This window comes from Mobula hypostoma, chromosome 22, assembly GCF_963921235.1.
Source record: "Mobula hypostoma chromosome 22, sMobHyp1.1, whole genome shotgun sequence".
NCBI lineage: Eukaryota > Metazoa > Chordata > Chondrichthyes > Myliobatiformes > Myliobatidae > Mobula > Mobula hypostoma.
In genome coordinates this window covers 8618973-8635497 of record NC_086118.1, presented here as the reverse complement: position 1 = coordinate 8635497, position 16525 = coordinate 8618973, and the positions used below count along the sequence as shown (strand labels likewise).

General features: G+C 41.4%; 1 long non-coding RNA gene across 1 annotated transcript in view; it reads right to left on the bottom strand.

The window, feature by feature from the left end:
- Nucleotides 1-10486: 10486 nt before the first annotated feature.
- LOC134336506 (uncharacterized) overlaps nt 10487-16525 on the bottom strand; it is a 66634-nt gene continuing 60595 nt past the window's right edge. The window contains exon 4 of the long non-coding RNA XR_010015809.1: nt 10487-10654. This is a non-coding gene — a long non-coding RNA (uncharacterized LOC134336506). The remainder of the gene's footprint in view (nt 10655-16525) is intronic.

Sequence of the window (16525 nt, the reverse complement as noted above, 5' to 3'; positions counted from 1 at the left end):
AAGAAAAAAAGAGAAGTTTGAATAGGTACATGGGTGGTAGCGGTGTGGAGGGCTATGGTCCAAGTGCAGATCGATGGGAGTAGACCGTTAAAATAGTTTGGCACAGACTAGGTGGGCCAAAAGGCCTGTTTCTGTGCTGTACTTTTCTATAACTCTATGATTCTAAATATACCTAATAGCATGGCTTGCACAGCCATCTGCGGCAATGAATTGTACAGACCCTTATTTTTGCGTCGTAAATGATCTTAACAGCATTCAGAGCTCCAGATACCATGGTTAGCAATATGTTGCTACATCTGCTGAGATTTTGACTACATCATCTGTTGTTTGGGTACAATTGACTTTGGCCTCAGGAGCCTGACAAGTTCTTTCTTTCCCAAAGAGATGTGAAGGAATTTTATGATTTTATGATTGCAGATAATTAGGACTGGAACTTCTGAAACTATTGCTAGTCTTTTCTGGTAAGGAAAGCAGGTGCTAATTGCAGTGGACTTCAGGGCAGCCCAGGTGCCATGAACCCTCTATTGGCAGCCCAGGTGCCATGAACCCTCTATTGGCAGCCCAGGTGCTATGAACCCTCTATTGGCATCCCAGGTGCCATGAACCCTCTATTGGCAGCCCAGGTGCCATGAACCCTCTGTTGGCAGCCTTCTGCAACCTGAGCCAAAGCTTTGGAGAAGACTGAGAATGAATCCTTGCCAATGAATTCTAGTATTTTCCCAATAACAAATGTCAGAATAACTGAATAATTACTTTCTGAGTTCTATCTTCCTGCCTTCTCGTAAAGGGGAGATATATATGCATTTAGACCTTTCCGGAATCCAGAGAATATGAAAGAACACAGCCAAAATACTATCACTGAGAATAATTGCCATCAGACCAGGGAACCCTGTCAACCTTTAATCCTTCTTTTCTCTGGGGATAGTACTTTTCTCTAGGGATGATGAATTCTCCTCCCTTTGGGCACCAATTAATTTTTAATACTAATTAATTTTTATCCAAAATTTCTGTCACCACCTTATTTCTAGCTGATTTCTCAATAACTACTCTCTTCCTCCTGATATTTTGAAAGAAGCTCTTACTGTTTGGTTTATTTTCTTGCTGACTTATTCACACAATCTATCTTATTCCTCTTAATTATTGTTAAACACCTTAAATTTTTCCAATCATCTGTTTTTCTGCTAATCTTCACAACATTATATATCTTTTCTTTTGATCTGATACAGTCCTTAATCTCCTTAGTAAGCCATAGTTGGATCACCCTTCTCAAAGAGTCCTTCTTTCTCAATGGAATGCAGTATATCTTACTTGAGAACTATGAAATATCTTTTAGAACATCAGCTGTTACAAATCTACTATCAGCTGTTTTTCTAATCCACATTATCTAAGTTTGTCTTTATTATATTTGCAGTTATTTAAACTTATGACATTAGTTCAATCTTGTTTGTTGTTCCTTTCCACGCTCTTCAGCATTTTGACTGTTTTTTATGAGGCCAAGTTGCTAGCTCAACACTGAACCCAGCACAGATAGATGGAAAGCATGCAAGGAGCCGGCTGGATTCGAACCCCACACCACTCACCTCAAAGTCCGGTGCAGATGCCACTACACCACCGTTCGAGCTTCAGTCTTGTTTCCTTTCAAAATAAATCTGAAATAATATCATATTATGATCCCTTTTTCCCAAAGGATCCTTTACTGTGAGATCCTGCCTTATTACAAATGACCAGATCTGAAATAGTTTATTCACTGTCTTGTCAAACAATATACTGTTTAAGGAATTGTCCCAGATATACTAATACAAATTCTGATTAAAGGCTACCTTTGCCAATTTGATTTGTCTTTACCTACAAACACCATTGTGATGGAGACCAGGTAATCAGCCTTTATGTTCTGAGATTGTTACAAACCTCATGGGTATCTTGAGACTGTTTTATGACCATGATGTAATTGAGTATCTTATGAGCATGAGGTAATGGTCATGTGATGGTGGGGTGATGTAATTTTCCCGCCAGTGTGAGGTCACGTGATGACATGTTCACCACGGGTATAAAAGGGAGACCCCTGGTGTGAGACAGTTAGTTTTTCCAGTTGAGTTTTAAGTTTAGTTCATTATTTAATTTGTCAGATACTCTGTTATGCTGTGAATTTTTCTTATGATACAGTTTCCTTTTAAAGTGGAGTTCTACTTTCTATTGTAAGTACTATTGGAGTGAAAACCTTACCAAAGTACAAGAATTCGCCGAGTCGAGTAAAGCTGATATTGTTGGGCGGTTTTGGAAAGGATTGACCTTTATTGAATCTTTGTTCAAGAAATAGTGACCTGCATTTTGAGATATTCTCTGCTAAATCAGGTAGGATTGTGCAGTGTCTATTCTCCAGAGGAAAAGGTCAGTTCCTTTAAACCATATTATTTCCGTCGTTGTGAATCCTGCGGACAAGGCAGGTTCCGGCTGGGATCAGCAGTAACATCACGTCTTCGAAGAATTCTTTACTTCAGAAAAGTCTCTCCTAATTGACTGCATAAATCTCTTGGACTTTCGAATTTACCATTCTAAGAACTGTGTTCGAATTTACCACTTTAAGAACTGTTTTCGCATTTACCCTTTTAAGAACTGTTCCAGAGTTGCCGTATAGCAGTTAACTTCTGGTTAAGTTAGTCGTTTAAATACATTTCGCTATTTTTGAGCAGAGTTTAATAAATGTTTGTTTGTTTTTATAAAACCTGACTCAATTCTATATTCATTGTTTCCGGTCACGCCACAAGATAAATATCGTCCAGGGTACCATGGATAACTCGCATGCTCTTAGAGTTATAGAATCATGGAGTCATGGAGTCATGGAGTACCACAGCCCAGAAGTTGGCCCTTTGGCCCATCTAGTCCATGCTGAACTATTATTCAGTCTAGTCTCATCAACCTGTACCTGGACCATAGCCCTCCATACCCCTCCGTCCATGTAGTTCTCAAAGGCATCCATTAGACTTGCAAGACCATGGATCTGCACCTTGAAAGTCTTCACTCTCCAGGGCACAGGCCTAGGCAAGGTTGTATGGAAGACCAGCAGTTGCCCATGCTGCAAGTCTCCTCTCTCCACGACACCAATGTTGTCCAAGGGAAGGGCATTAGGATTAAGTGCCTTGCTCAAGGACACAACACGTTACCTCAGCTGGGGCTTGAACTCACGACCTTCAGGTCGCTAGTCCAATGCCTTAACCACTTGGCCACGTGCCCACAATTTTGTATACTTCTATCTAATCTCCCCTCATTCTCCTGCACTCCAGGGAATAAAGTCCTAACCTATTTAATCTTTCCCTATAACTCAGGTCCTCAATTCCCTGCAATATCCTTGTAATTTTTCTCTTTCAATCTTATTGATATCTTTCCTGTAGGTAGGTGACCAGAAGTGCACACAATGCTCCAAATTATACCTCACCAACATCTTATACGATTTCAAAGTAACATGCCATGTAATCAGTACTTTTATTTACGAAGGTCAGTGTGCCAAAAGCTCTCTTTATGACTTTATCTACCTGTGATGCTTCTTTCAAGGAATTATGGATCTGTATTCCCAGGTCCCTCTGCTCTACCACACTCGTCTACTGATATCAGGTTCAATAGCCTACCATTTTCTAGCTTATTCTTAAAGCCTTCCTCAAACAATAGAGCAACATCAGCTGTCGTCCAACCCCAGTACCTCACCCATGGCTAAGGGTATTGTACATGACCAAGGACATATTTTAATAAAACCATGTGTTCTTTCAAAATTAAATCAGAGTACAATCAGAACTTTAACTTAAAACTGCAGCTAAAGACTGGCATCTTCCAGAGGATAACATACACTTCTCAACATTTATGCTTGCAAAACTGGACCCAAGTGAGTTGGTGTATGAACTCATAGAAGCCTGATTCACATTACCACTAACCCACAGTTGCTATTTAGTGAGAGTTCTGTGTGTCACTAAGTATATTTAGCAAAAGAAAAAAGCAGCATAATGCTTTCTACCGAAGGTGTTGTGATCATCTGATTTCCTCTCAGCTCTGTGCTGTGGTTACAGATTATGGAGTTCTGTTCCTCCCTTCCTTCATATTGATGGCCACCCACAGTTACCTCATAACCTTCTCCACCCTTTCACAGGTGATGCTATTCTTTATTCATCGGCTTCCTTTACACCACACTCTTCTGTTTCTCACAATTTCCAGCTCTAGCAGGGCAATGACAGGTCAATCAGTCCATATTGCTCCTTGCCCTTCAGTATGTGGTGAATACTTATACTCTTCAAAAATCTTCTTCAAATTCCTTTTCTCCAACAAGACAAAGCAGATGAATTCCCAGCTCTTACCATGAATGAAGCTGTTCTCAGCCATTGATATTCTTGGCTTCTTCTCTAACCTCAATGAAACACATACGTAACTAGAGGTACATCCAAAAAGTTATCCCCCTTTCTTGTGGCAAACAGATGTCATTCTTATTAACACTAAGGTCTCCACAAACCAAAATCTACCTAACATAAGGGTGTTGCACTGATTGTTGAGCAGGGAAACCATCACTTCTGAGCTGAAACCATAGAGGGGAGGTGAGCCTCCCCTTCATGGACTCTGTCTATACTTCTCACTGCATCAGTAAAGCTGTATCATATTCAAAGACCCCACCTTCCCTGGATATTCTTTCTTTCCTCCCTCTTCTATCAGGCAGAAGATGCAAAAGCCTGAAAACATGTACCACCAGGCTCAGGGACAGCTTCTATCCCATTGTTATAAGACAATTAAATAGTTCCCTAGTAATCTTGGACTCTTGACCTCACAATCTACCTCATTGTGATCTTTCACCTTATTGTCCATCTGCACTGCACGCTGTGGCCATTTGCATTGTTATTATTTTACTGTACCTTGCTGTACCTCAATGCCCCGTGAAATGATTTGATTTGTACAAACAACGTGTAAGACAGGTGCCTGAGAAGGGTCTCAGCCCACAACATTAGCTGCACTCTTTTCCATAGAGGCTGCCTGGCCTGCTGAGTTCCTGTTTGTGTTGACACTCCTTTTAATCATCTTTCCTAATACGTCCTTCAGGGATATCTAATTGAACTCCTGCATCATGCCTGATGTTGGATTATATTTGGGTGTCAGATTGTTTTTTTTTATATATAAGAAAACACAGGGCTTTATTTTATGAATCTTCCTCTATTTAAATACTTCACCTTGAGACAGAGCACAAAGGATCAAACCATGGCTCCATGCTCCTGGCTCCAGTCTTGAGTTAAAATAAAAAGAGTTTTACAACACCATTCCTTCGAGAACGTTTTACAGAGCAAAACCCCCAAGACAACAGTTGATATTTTAAAGGGACAACCACCGTCCTCCCCGAAATCTGAAAGGGAGTCTGTCCTGGAGAACAGGAGTAGAGCAACTGAGAGAGTGACAACTGCACCAAAAGCCCACAGACTCCTTGGTTCAGGAACTGGCAGTGAACAAGAAGCCCCATCGACCTTCTCGCAATGGGGTGGGGGGTGTGCTTGATAATTCTGAAAAGCACAAACCCTTTCCCTCTCATTTTGTCTCCCTTGCTTGTAGAACCAAGCTCAGGTGAGAGGATGGTGTGTGGGGGGTGGTGATGTGAGGAACAGCAGGAAAGATCATCGATTGGTGTAACTACAACAAAGAAGAAAAACTCCCAACCACTATGCAACATTTACCACCATTTCTCACCAAAACAAATCACTGTTGAGATGACCTGTTGGTCCTGGCTTGAGTTACCAACATGGCATGCACATTGTACACACCTGGGAAGCCATTTTGCAAGTGGAACTTTCTAATTTCTGAACTGCTTGCTGATCTGTGGAGTGAACCTCAATAGATATTGCTGCCTTCAACTACACAGATTCTTGATCTATATTTTCCCCTTCCCATCATACCCGCCTCCCCACCCACCCAAAATCAGCACAAACAGGCAGTTCAACAGTGGGCATTGGCTCAACCAGAGGCAACTTTCTCAGGCAGACTTTATGCTTGTTCTCAGCCAGAACAAAGCTAACACAGGAGGGAACATGGTAACCTCTGGAACACTGACAGTTCAGGAAGGCACAAGACACAGGCACTCGCATGCACATGTGCCCTCTACCAAAGGGAAAGGGAAGGAGGGAGGGAGAGGAGTGAGAACCATAGAACCCCGTCTCCTGTATCTTCGACTACTAACATCCATAATCAGCTGTCCATCTGAAGAGCTTCCAACCACAGCTGGCACACAAAGATGAGCACCTGGACACCGGTAACAGTTTAGAGAGATGGTATATTTTTGAGAGAAACTGCTTGCAGTGTTAATCTCCCCTAATTCTGCATTCGTTTCCATTCAGTTCTACCACCCTCCCACTCCCCCCAACCGCTCCACAACAACCAATTGAATCAGGAGACTCAAATCACACTTCCCTGAGCTGAATACAATGACAGGCTCTCTGATCCTTCAAGACACAGAGGCCAGTCTGCTTATTGTTTAGCTTTATTCTAAAATGTTTTTTAAAATCACAAGAAGTGTGTCTTGGCAAATTTCTGCATTAGTTACAACACTGTAGCCTGACCTGCTTTAGAGTGGATGTCCATATTTGTACATGTTTCCAGGGTATAGGTTACTCAGGAACACTTAGTCTGAGGATGGAGAGGGGGACAGAGTGGGAGATGAGGGCATTGCCAGGACACCTTTATTTGTTACGGTATGCACCCGACCGTGCCAGCCTCTGGGGTTTAGATGCTCAGAGTATGGAGAGCTGGCGCAGTCCCTACAGAGATTCTGGCCCGCTCCACTAATTGGCGGGCATGTTTTGGTACCAAGATTTAGATCTTTAAGGAGCACCTGAGCTCAGGTTCGGTACTCAGTCATCAAAGAACCCTGTTCTCATCTCACTCTCAAAATTCTGTCTCGTTTCTAGTCACGGATATGCCAGCTCTTGTGTCCTTACCATTATCACTTAGGACTCTCATCACACTCCTACCATTACAAAGTTGTTCGATTTGATGGCAGGGGGCGGCGGGGTGGGGCCAGTGTACATCATACTGGCTGTGCCATTTGAAGGAGGTGGTGGTGAACGTGGGGCCTGGGAGGGAGGGGGACGGGAAAGGGATCCCGGGCTGAAGGGAGGCAGTCATCGGTGGAGGAGAGCCACACTGTGATGCTGGCTCACTGCTCTAGGAACGAGGATGGACCTGACCTCAGATTCTGACTGTGATGATTTTGTCCACTTGCCCCATGACCATGTTGGCTTCCTCTCTATAGTGTGGAATATGGCTAGAATTCTAGATTTTGGAGATGTGGTGGTGGATGGAGTCTCTCTAGCACATTCATGAGGCTGCGTTCTGAGGACATTGTGTTTCAGGAGGTAATCACACTGCAGCTTAAGGACATGCAGAGAGAGTTGGAATGGGCATCTACCAGGCAGACAAGGAGACACAGTGCATAGTCCAGGAGTGCCGAGTTCACTCTACTCAACATATTTTTCCTCTTGACCACTGATAGGGGTGAATATGAAGGGACATTTTCAGTTTAGTAGATTGATTTTCCTTTAATGTCTCATAAACTTTCTGAAAGTTAGCTTTAAAAAGAATTCTGATACAATTATACCTTCTTAAGGATGTTCTTTTCCTCTAAATTAGTTACCATGTAAATATTTCACAGCTAGATGTCTATGTTTTTTGTGCCTCTTAAGGTATGGTATTATTCGGCTCCTTCATCCTATGGTCCACAAATATAAGCCCTTGGTTACACTGAAGTACAGAACAGATACATTAATCTGTTACTCTGGGGACTTGGCCATGCCTAGCAATGGATTCTCCAGACTATTGGATATTATTCCAATTTTACTCCAACACATATTAATTTCAATGTTATATATATATTACACTTTACTTCCTCTATTCCTCAGGCTTCCTTAAGAGTCTGTGGAGATTTGGCATGACATCTAAAACTATGACAAATTTCAATAGATGTGTACTGGAGAGTGTATTAGGTGGCTGCATCGTAGCCTGGTATGGGAACGCCAATGCCTTTGAATGGAAAATCCTTACAGAAGGTAATGGATTCTGCCCAGTATACCATGAGTAAAGCCCTCCCAAACATTGAGCACATCTACATGAAACAATGACATAGGAAGGCAGCATCCATCATCAAAGATCCTCACCATCCAGGCCATGCTCTCTTCTCACTGCTGCCAACAGGTAGAAGGTACGGGGACCTTAGGACTTGTACCACAAGGTTCAAAAACAGTTCTACCCCTCAACTATTGGGCTCTTCAATAAAAGAGGAGATTTACAAGGATGTTGTCTGGATTGGCCTTTTCTCCTGAGAGTGATGGAGGATGAGAGGTGACCTGATAGAGATGTATGATATGATGAGAGGCATTGATCATGTAGATAGTCACAGGCTTTTTCCCAGGGCTGAAATGGCTAGCACGAGAGGGCACAGTTTTAAGGCACAAGATAATCTGCAGATGCTGGGATCAAAGCATTGGAAGCAGGTAAAGAGGAGATGTCAGGGGTAAGTTTTTTGTGCAGAGAGAGGTGAATGCATGGAATGGGCTGCCAGCGACAGTGGTGGAGGCGGATATGATAGAGCCTCCTGGATAGGTACATGGAGCTTAGAAAAATAGAGGACTATGGGTAACCCTAGGTAATTTCTAAGGTAAGGACATGTTCGGCACAGCTTTGTGGGCTGAAGGGCCTGTATTGTGCTATAGATTGTCTATGTTTCTATATTTAACTACACTCACATGCCCCACTGTTGAAATGCTCCCACAACTAATAATCTCACTTTACTTTATACTTTATACTTTTTTGTCGCCAAACAATTGATACTAGAGCGTATAATCATCATAGCGGTATCTGATTCTGTACTTTGCGCTCCCTGGAGTACAAATCGATAGTAAATGTTAAAAATTTAAATTATAAATCATGAATAGAAAATAGAAAAGAGAAATTAAGGTAGTACAAAAAAATGGAGAGGGAGGTCCGGATATTTGGAGGGTACGGCCCAGATCCGGGTGAGGATCTATTCAGCAGTCTTATCACAGTTGGAAAGAAGCTGCTCCCAAATCTGGCCGTGACTAATAAGGATTCTTTATCTCATTATCTCAAGTTCTTGTTATTTAATGCTATTTATTTATATTTGCATTTGCACAGTTTGTTGTCTTCTGCACTCTGGTTGATCTTTTATAATTACAATTCTATAGATTTGCTGAGTATGCCCACAAGAAAATGAATCTTAGGGTTGTATATGGTGACATACGTATATGTACTGTGATAACAAAATTTACTCTGAACTTAGCAGAATAAATTTTCTAGTGAACCTTGTAAGTTTAGACCACAAGAACCAGGTTGCCGGTGAGTTTAAAGAACAGAAACTTGTACAGTCTTGAAGAATCTAATGGGAACACAGACATTAATAGGTTAAAAAGAGCAGGAACCAGGGCATTGTGTACTAAAGGGAATGTGATAGCCAGCACCCTGTGAGCCTGCTGCAGAACCATTAAGGTTTGCAAACAATCTGATGGTGGATTTTCAAAGTTTTACTGCAGATAATTAATAAGAGGAATAATTAAGAAAATTAATAGACAGTTTGCTCCTAAGCCACATAATATTATATTGTGTACAGAATATTGTTCCTAAATCATTATATTTAATTTAATTAGAGGACTATTTTAATTCTACTTATAAAAATAGTTGGAAATGATTAATAGTAAGTATTGCAAATAGTTTGTTACTTGAGACATAATGCATGGCCTGAATGATGAACTAAATGATCACCGGCACTTCAGAAGGGGAATCCATAGGAGATAATTTACTGTGTTTTACAGAGCACTGTTCCACGAATGCTCTATTGCACCACTGATCAGATAAACTGCAATGGAGAATCTATCATTCCATGAAAATAATGCTCTTGACCACTTTAGAATGCACTCAATTATTTTAGAGAGAATTTAAATCGTAATAGACTACATTATGGATAATGAAAGCATTGTATCTCAATACACATGGCATTTACTAAAACAGGTCATGAGATATCAAGTACAAGTTTAGATCTGTGTGTACACAACAAGATGATTCGACTCTTTGTTAATAAAATTGGAAATTAGTATCAATACTCAGTAGGTCAAGCCATTTCTGTGGGAAGAGAAACAAAGTTAATCTTTCAGGTTAAAAACCTTTTGTTAGAATGGGAAAAGAGAGAAGGAAGTTTTTTCTTCAGCAGAGAGAGTGGGGGAGGGGTTACCTCTGATTCAATAAAAGCAAGATGACTATGGGGATAAGCAGTAACCAAGGTTAGCTGATCACTGAGTGAGTGGGAGCAGTTAGAGAGTGAGAATGTGGAAGCAGGAGGATATGCCTGGCTGGTCAGGTCGGGCATGTCCTCCACTCACAGAAATAAATCTTTAAAAGGAAACAAACTGAGTTAATATCACAGATGGATGACTGATACAGACAGAGAAATCAAATTACCTGAAGTTGTAGAATTCAGCACTGAGTCTAAATGGCTGCAGCACACCCAGACAGAAGAAGAGTTGCTGTTCCTAAACTGGGATTGGACATCATTTTAACCAGGCAGATGATAGATCAGATGAGAGCGGGACCAACAATTAGTGAGGGGAAGCTCAAGGATAGTTGCTCTTGTTTTCTGCAAATAAAATGAAGTGAGGTGTTTTATGTTTAACGAAACCCGTAACAAATTTTATGGAACTCCAATACCTACACAATAAAGGTGCGCTAAAAACTTTACGTAATAATGTCATCATGTCAGACCAGCCTCTTAAAGCAAAGCCCCAACTCAATGTTGGTGGTTGTGAATTATATACGTTTCTCCCACTTACATTCGCCTACGCTCTCCTTCACAGCCACCTAATTTCTACTTGGCTTCTCCAACGTAAAGGAGGCCATATTGTGAACTCCTAATGCAATCCCCTTGATTAGAAGATACACAATTGATTCACTTCTTTACTTGGAAAGACTAATAGTACAATTCCAGAACAAGCCATGTTCCAGTCACATTGGCCCATCCAATAAACATACCCTGAACACTGCACGGCAAGTGACTATGTGCTGAAAGAGTTCATTCAACCCAGGACCAGTATGATAGTGACTTTGTCCTGCCAGTAAATGTCACGGATGCTTCTGAAACAACAACGTGGAAATGTTGAAGCCTACTCTCATTCATGTACAGCCTAGCATCATTATTACAGAGGAGTGTCTTAGAGATACAGGCTTGGATGAGTTGCAGTGTGTTAGATATGTGGGTTATGACCAAAGGAAAAATGCGGCTAGAGTCATTTAGAAAGGGTGCAAGGGTATTTATTAAATGTATTAAAATCAAACTTCTAAAAATTAGCAGAAACAGCAAAAAGAAACCTGCCAATGTTTACAAAAATATATCTACAAGAAAATGTGATAATAGCTCCATACTATTCTTCCAGTGTGAACTCCTGGCAGCCCTGATCTCTCTCTCCTATTGAAAGCCAAGAGCACCAGGACATCCCACCTTTAATTGCCAAAAGAGTTAACTTATGACTACACCTGTATAAGAATATGATTCACCCCCACAATGTAATTACAATCATAGTACAAAATAAACAGAAGCATCTAACTTAAATGCAGCATACAAACAACATATACGCATTTATACAATCCCAATATTAAAGAAATAGATTATTCCACAACGGAATTTGGCGGGGGGGGGTGATAGCAGCGTGCCGCTTGCGTGCAGCCCTCCGGTGAAAATTATATCGTATCCGTTAAATAGGGGACGTAGACAATTCTGATTCGATGGAGACAGACGTGAAAGCACAGAGGAACATCTGGAGAAATTTCTGAAGCGCAGGTTCACTGCTGTTGTTACTGGGCGATTGAGAATCTTCCGGAGGGAAGGCCCCAAAATCCTCGGCTCTGCCTGCTGCTGGCGACCAAGATTGAGGTTGAATCGTTCGGATAGAGATGGTGCTCAGTACTCGGTGTCGGAGGGCTGATCGGAGGCTCAAAGTTTTCGGACGACTCAGAGTCGGACTGTGGTCAGGTATGGTAAGGAGAGTTTTCTTCCTTCTCCCGTCTGCGTGAGATGTGGGACATTTGAGAGACTTTGAACTTTTACTGTGCTCATGGACTGTTCTTCATCAAGTTATGGTATTGTTGCACTGTTGTAACTATATGTTATAATTATGCGGTTTTGATAGTTTTTTTCAGTCTTGGTCTGTCCTGTGTTTTATGATATCACACCCCAGGAATATTGTATCATTTCTTAATGCATGCATTACTAAATGACAATAAAATAGGACTGCGTGTCTTCATAATCTAATCTAATCTAATATGGCGTGAAAGGCACCATGGAGCCAGTCAGCTGGGTTTAGGTCCCATAATCAGAATATCCTGGGGAAGACATTGAAGTGTGTACACTCAGCGCAATGACAGCAGAATGACAAGGCAATGCTTGTATATATGCGCAAATGCACCCGTGTAAGGAGTGTGTTTAGAGTGCTCTCCGTCACACTGTTGTGTTCTCTGACTGGTTGCTGCAAGTCCTCACACTCACTCAAAATACACACTGATCCCAACATCAGATAACATACTGCTGGTTACTGTGAATATCTTCCAATAACACATTATCAACGCTAAGTGTTAATATCAGTGGCCTGGCCGATGATGATCTGGAGTCATTCTTGCCCTTTATAATAGAGGGCAAGTCTTGTTTATTCGCTGCAGAGACAGTCCAGTGACAATGACATTGAGCATTCCTTGAGGTCTATTGTCTTTGCTCAATGGAAAGGCTGAGCAGGCTTTTATCGGTTCCAGTGTGTGTACGGATGTACACCGGATGAGCTGAAGACATAAGACACCAGTAAAGGGTGAGCATCCTGGAGATTATTGGCACCAGAAAATTGTCCTGTTTGACCCCACGGCAAATCTGGATATTCTATGTGGCCTTGACCTTTCCCCTCATTTTTCTTTACAGGAGCATCACATTGAATCCACAGAGTGCTCATCAGTGTCTACAGAAACCTAAAGGAGATCTGAGGGATAAGCTGTTCACACAGAGGGTTGTGGTTATCTAGAGTGAGCTGCCAGGCAACTTAAGGTCATAAGTGCATAAAATATAGGACAAGAATCAGTCCATATGGGCCATCGAGTCTGCTCCAACACTTCATCGTGGTTGATCCATTTTTCCTCTCATTCCCATCTCCTGCTTTCTCCCCGTAACCCTTCATGCCCTGACCAATCAAGAATCTATAACCTCTACTTCAACTATACATGAAGACAGCCTCCACAGCTGCCTGTGGCAAAGAATTCCATGGATTTGCCACCTTCTGGTTAAAATTGGTGGAAGCTGAAAAAGTTAAACTGTTTAAAACTATTTAGACAGGTACATGATAGGAAATGCATGAAAGGACAATGGGACTGGAGTCAAAAAACCATCACAATTGATACGGATGAGGTAGGCCAAAATAATCTATTCCTGTGCTGTATAATTCTATGATCATATGAAGCTTTGTTCAGTAAGTTAGATTATAAGACCATAACACATAGGAGAAGAATTAGGGCATTTGACCCATTGAGTCTGCTCTACCACATCATCATGGCTGATTTATTATCCTTCTCAACCTCATTCTCCTGTCTTCTCCAAATAACTTTTGATGCCTTAATAATCAAATATTTTGTTTTATGTGCAGTGTGTGAAATGTGTTTTGTGGGTACACTGTGGTCTGGAGGAACATTGTTTCGTTTTGTTGTATATGTGCACAGTCAGATGACAATAACCTTAAACTTGAACTTTATTAGTAAGCGCATCGGAGGTTATGGGAGATGGATTGGAATGGATCATCAATCAACCATGATCAAATGGCACCCTCAATGTGCTGAATGGTCTAATTTTGCTCCTGTGTCTTTCGATATTAAAGTCTTATGGTAGGGTCACCAGTGGAGGATTTTGTGAGTAAACATGTCAGAGTTATTTTATGTACATTGCAAAATCAATGGCCCTTTACTCCCATTAAAAACAAACTAAAAACCGTCGCCTTATACTGATGTCACTATGTCAACACCATCTCTTAAAGTGAACACAACAAGTCAATGGTGGTGTTTGTGAATTACGTAGGACAGTTTCTATTGTGAACAATATGTGTCATCTGTCACCCATTACTTTACCCTACAGCACCACTGTATGGTGCAGAAGCTGCAAGGCACCACACCACAAGATCCTACAGAGGATAGTATAAACCATCAAGAGGATCACCATGGTCTACCTCCTCCCTTTTTGTGACACTCACCATTGCATACAAAGGGCCTGAAGTATTGTTAAGAATCCCTACCACTCATCCCACAATCTCTTTGACCCACTGCTATCAGGAAGGACATATAGGAACATCAGACTAGGACTGCCAGACTGGGTAACAGTTTCTTCCCTGAGGCTGTGAGACTAATAAATAGCTTGCTGCCATCACTAGACCAGCGAGCTGTTTATTGTTCACTGTTTACCTGTGCTGCACACTACATGCAGTTTGAATTTTTAACTTATTTGTGCTGGCTCTTCGTATCTGCAAATTATCTTCTGCACAATGGCCAGGAACTCTTCCAAATGACTCCCAGATTTCAGCTTGGGGTTTCTTGCTTGTCCTTTGGACCACTAATGCACATAACAAGTAAACTAATAAACCTCCATGGAAGCCCAGCTCAGGACAAAATCTGTCTAAAACTGACTCTGGTCCTTCCATTAGATTTAACGTCTTAAAAAGATGGTTAAATTGTTAAAACAAGAGACTAAAGCGGGCATTAATATGTGGAATTACACAGAGAAATAGCTGGATGCTAGATAAACTACTTCACTGCAGTATGAGAATTTTCATCTGGTCATATAAATTATGCAGAATATACTCTTTTGCCCAGCAGCCCATGCAGACCTTAATGTTCCACTCCAGTTCCTCCACTTCTTCCCCATTTCAATACATGACTGTACAGTAATTTTCTCTGCCTTTCATTGCCGTAGTTCATCCAATCTCACTTCAAACGCATTTTCACCACACATCTCAAGCATTCCTTTATGGCAATAAGTTCCACATCTTCACCATTCTCTTGATAAAGTAGCTTCCTATGAATTTCCTATTTGATGCTCTGCTGGTCTCTAACTTTGTTCTTCACATAAATGGAAATAAAGTCTGTGTCCACACTACAAATTCTTTCAGAATTTTAAAGGCATCTATTTGACTACTCTCGCAAACACGAGAAAATCTGAAGATGCTGGAAGTTCAAGCAACTGACTTCTGTTAATGCCCCTCCTTCTCCTCGTACCCCATACGTTATTTATTTATATATATATATATATATTCTTTTTCTCTCTCTCCTTTTTCTCACTCTGTCCCTCTCACTATACTCCTTGCCCATCCTCTGGGCTTTCCCTCCTCCCCCTTTTCTTTCTCCCTAGGCTTCCTGTCCCATGATCCTCTCATATCCCTTTTGCCAATCAACTGTCCAGCTCTTGGCTCCATCGCTCCCCCTCCTTTCTTCTCCTATCATTTTGGATCTCCCCCTCCCCCTCTCACTTTCAAATCTGTTACTCGCTCTTCTTTCAGTTAGTCCTGACAAAGGGTCTCGGCCCGAAACGTCGACTCTACCTCTTCCTATAGATGCTGTCTGGCCTGCTGCATTCACCAGCAACTTTTATGTGTGTTATTTGACTACTCTTCCACTTTTCCCATTTTCTTTCCCAGAATATTTGAGTATTTGGATAGACAGGGACTGATTGACAAGATGGGGGAGTAGCATTGCTTGTTAGGGAAAATATTACAGCAGTACTCAGGCAGGACAGATTAGAGGGCTTGTCTACTGAGTCCTTATGGGTGGAGCTGAGAAACAGGAAAGGTATTGCCACATTAGTGGGATTGTATTACAGACCACCCAATAGTCAACGAGACTTAGAAGAGCAAATCTGCAGAGAGATAGCAGGCAACTGCAGGAAACATAAAGTTGTGGTGGTAGGGGATTTTAATTTTCCATATATTGATTGGGTCTCCCATACTGTTAGGGGTCTAGATGGTTTAGAGTTTGTAAAATGTGTTCAGGAAAGTTTTCTAAATCAATATATAGAGGGACCAACTAGAGGGGATGCAATATTGGATCTCCTGTTAGGAAACGAATTAGGGTAAGTGACAGAAGTCTGTGTAGGGGAGCACTTTGGTTCCAGTGATCATAACACCATTAGTTTCAATTTGATCATGGACAAGGATAGATCTGGTCCTAGGGTTGAGCTTCTGAACTGGAAGAAGGCCAAATTTGAAGAAATGAGAAAGGATCTAAAAAGCGTGGATTGGGACAGGTTGTTCTCTGCCAAAGATGTGATTGGTAGGTGGGAAGCCTTCAAAGGGGAAATTTTGAGAGTGCAGAGTTTGTATGTTCCTGTCAGGATTAAAGGCAAATTGAATAGGAATAAGGAACCTTGGTTCTCAAGGGATATTGCAACTCTGATAAAGAAGAAGAGGGAGTTGTATGAAATGTATAGGAAACAGGGGGT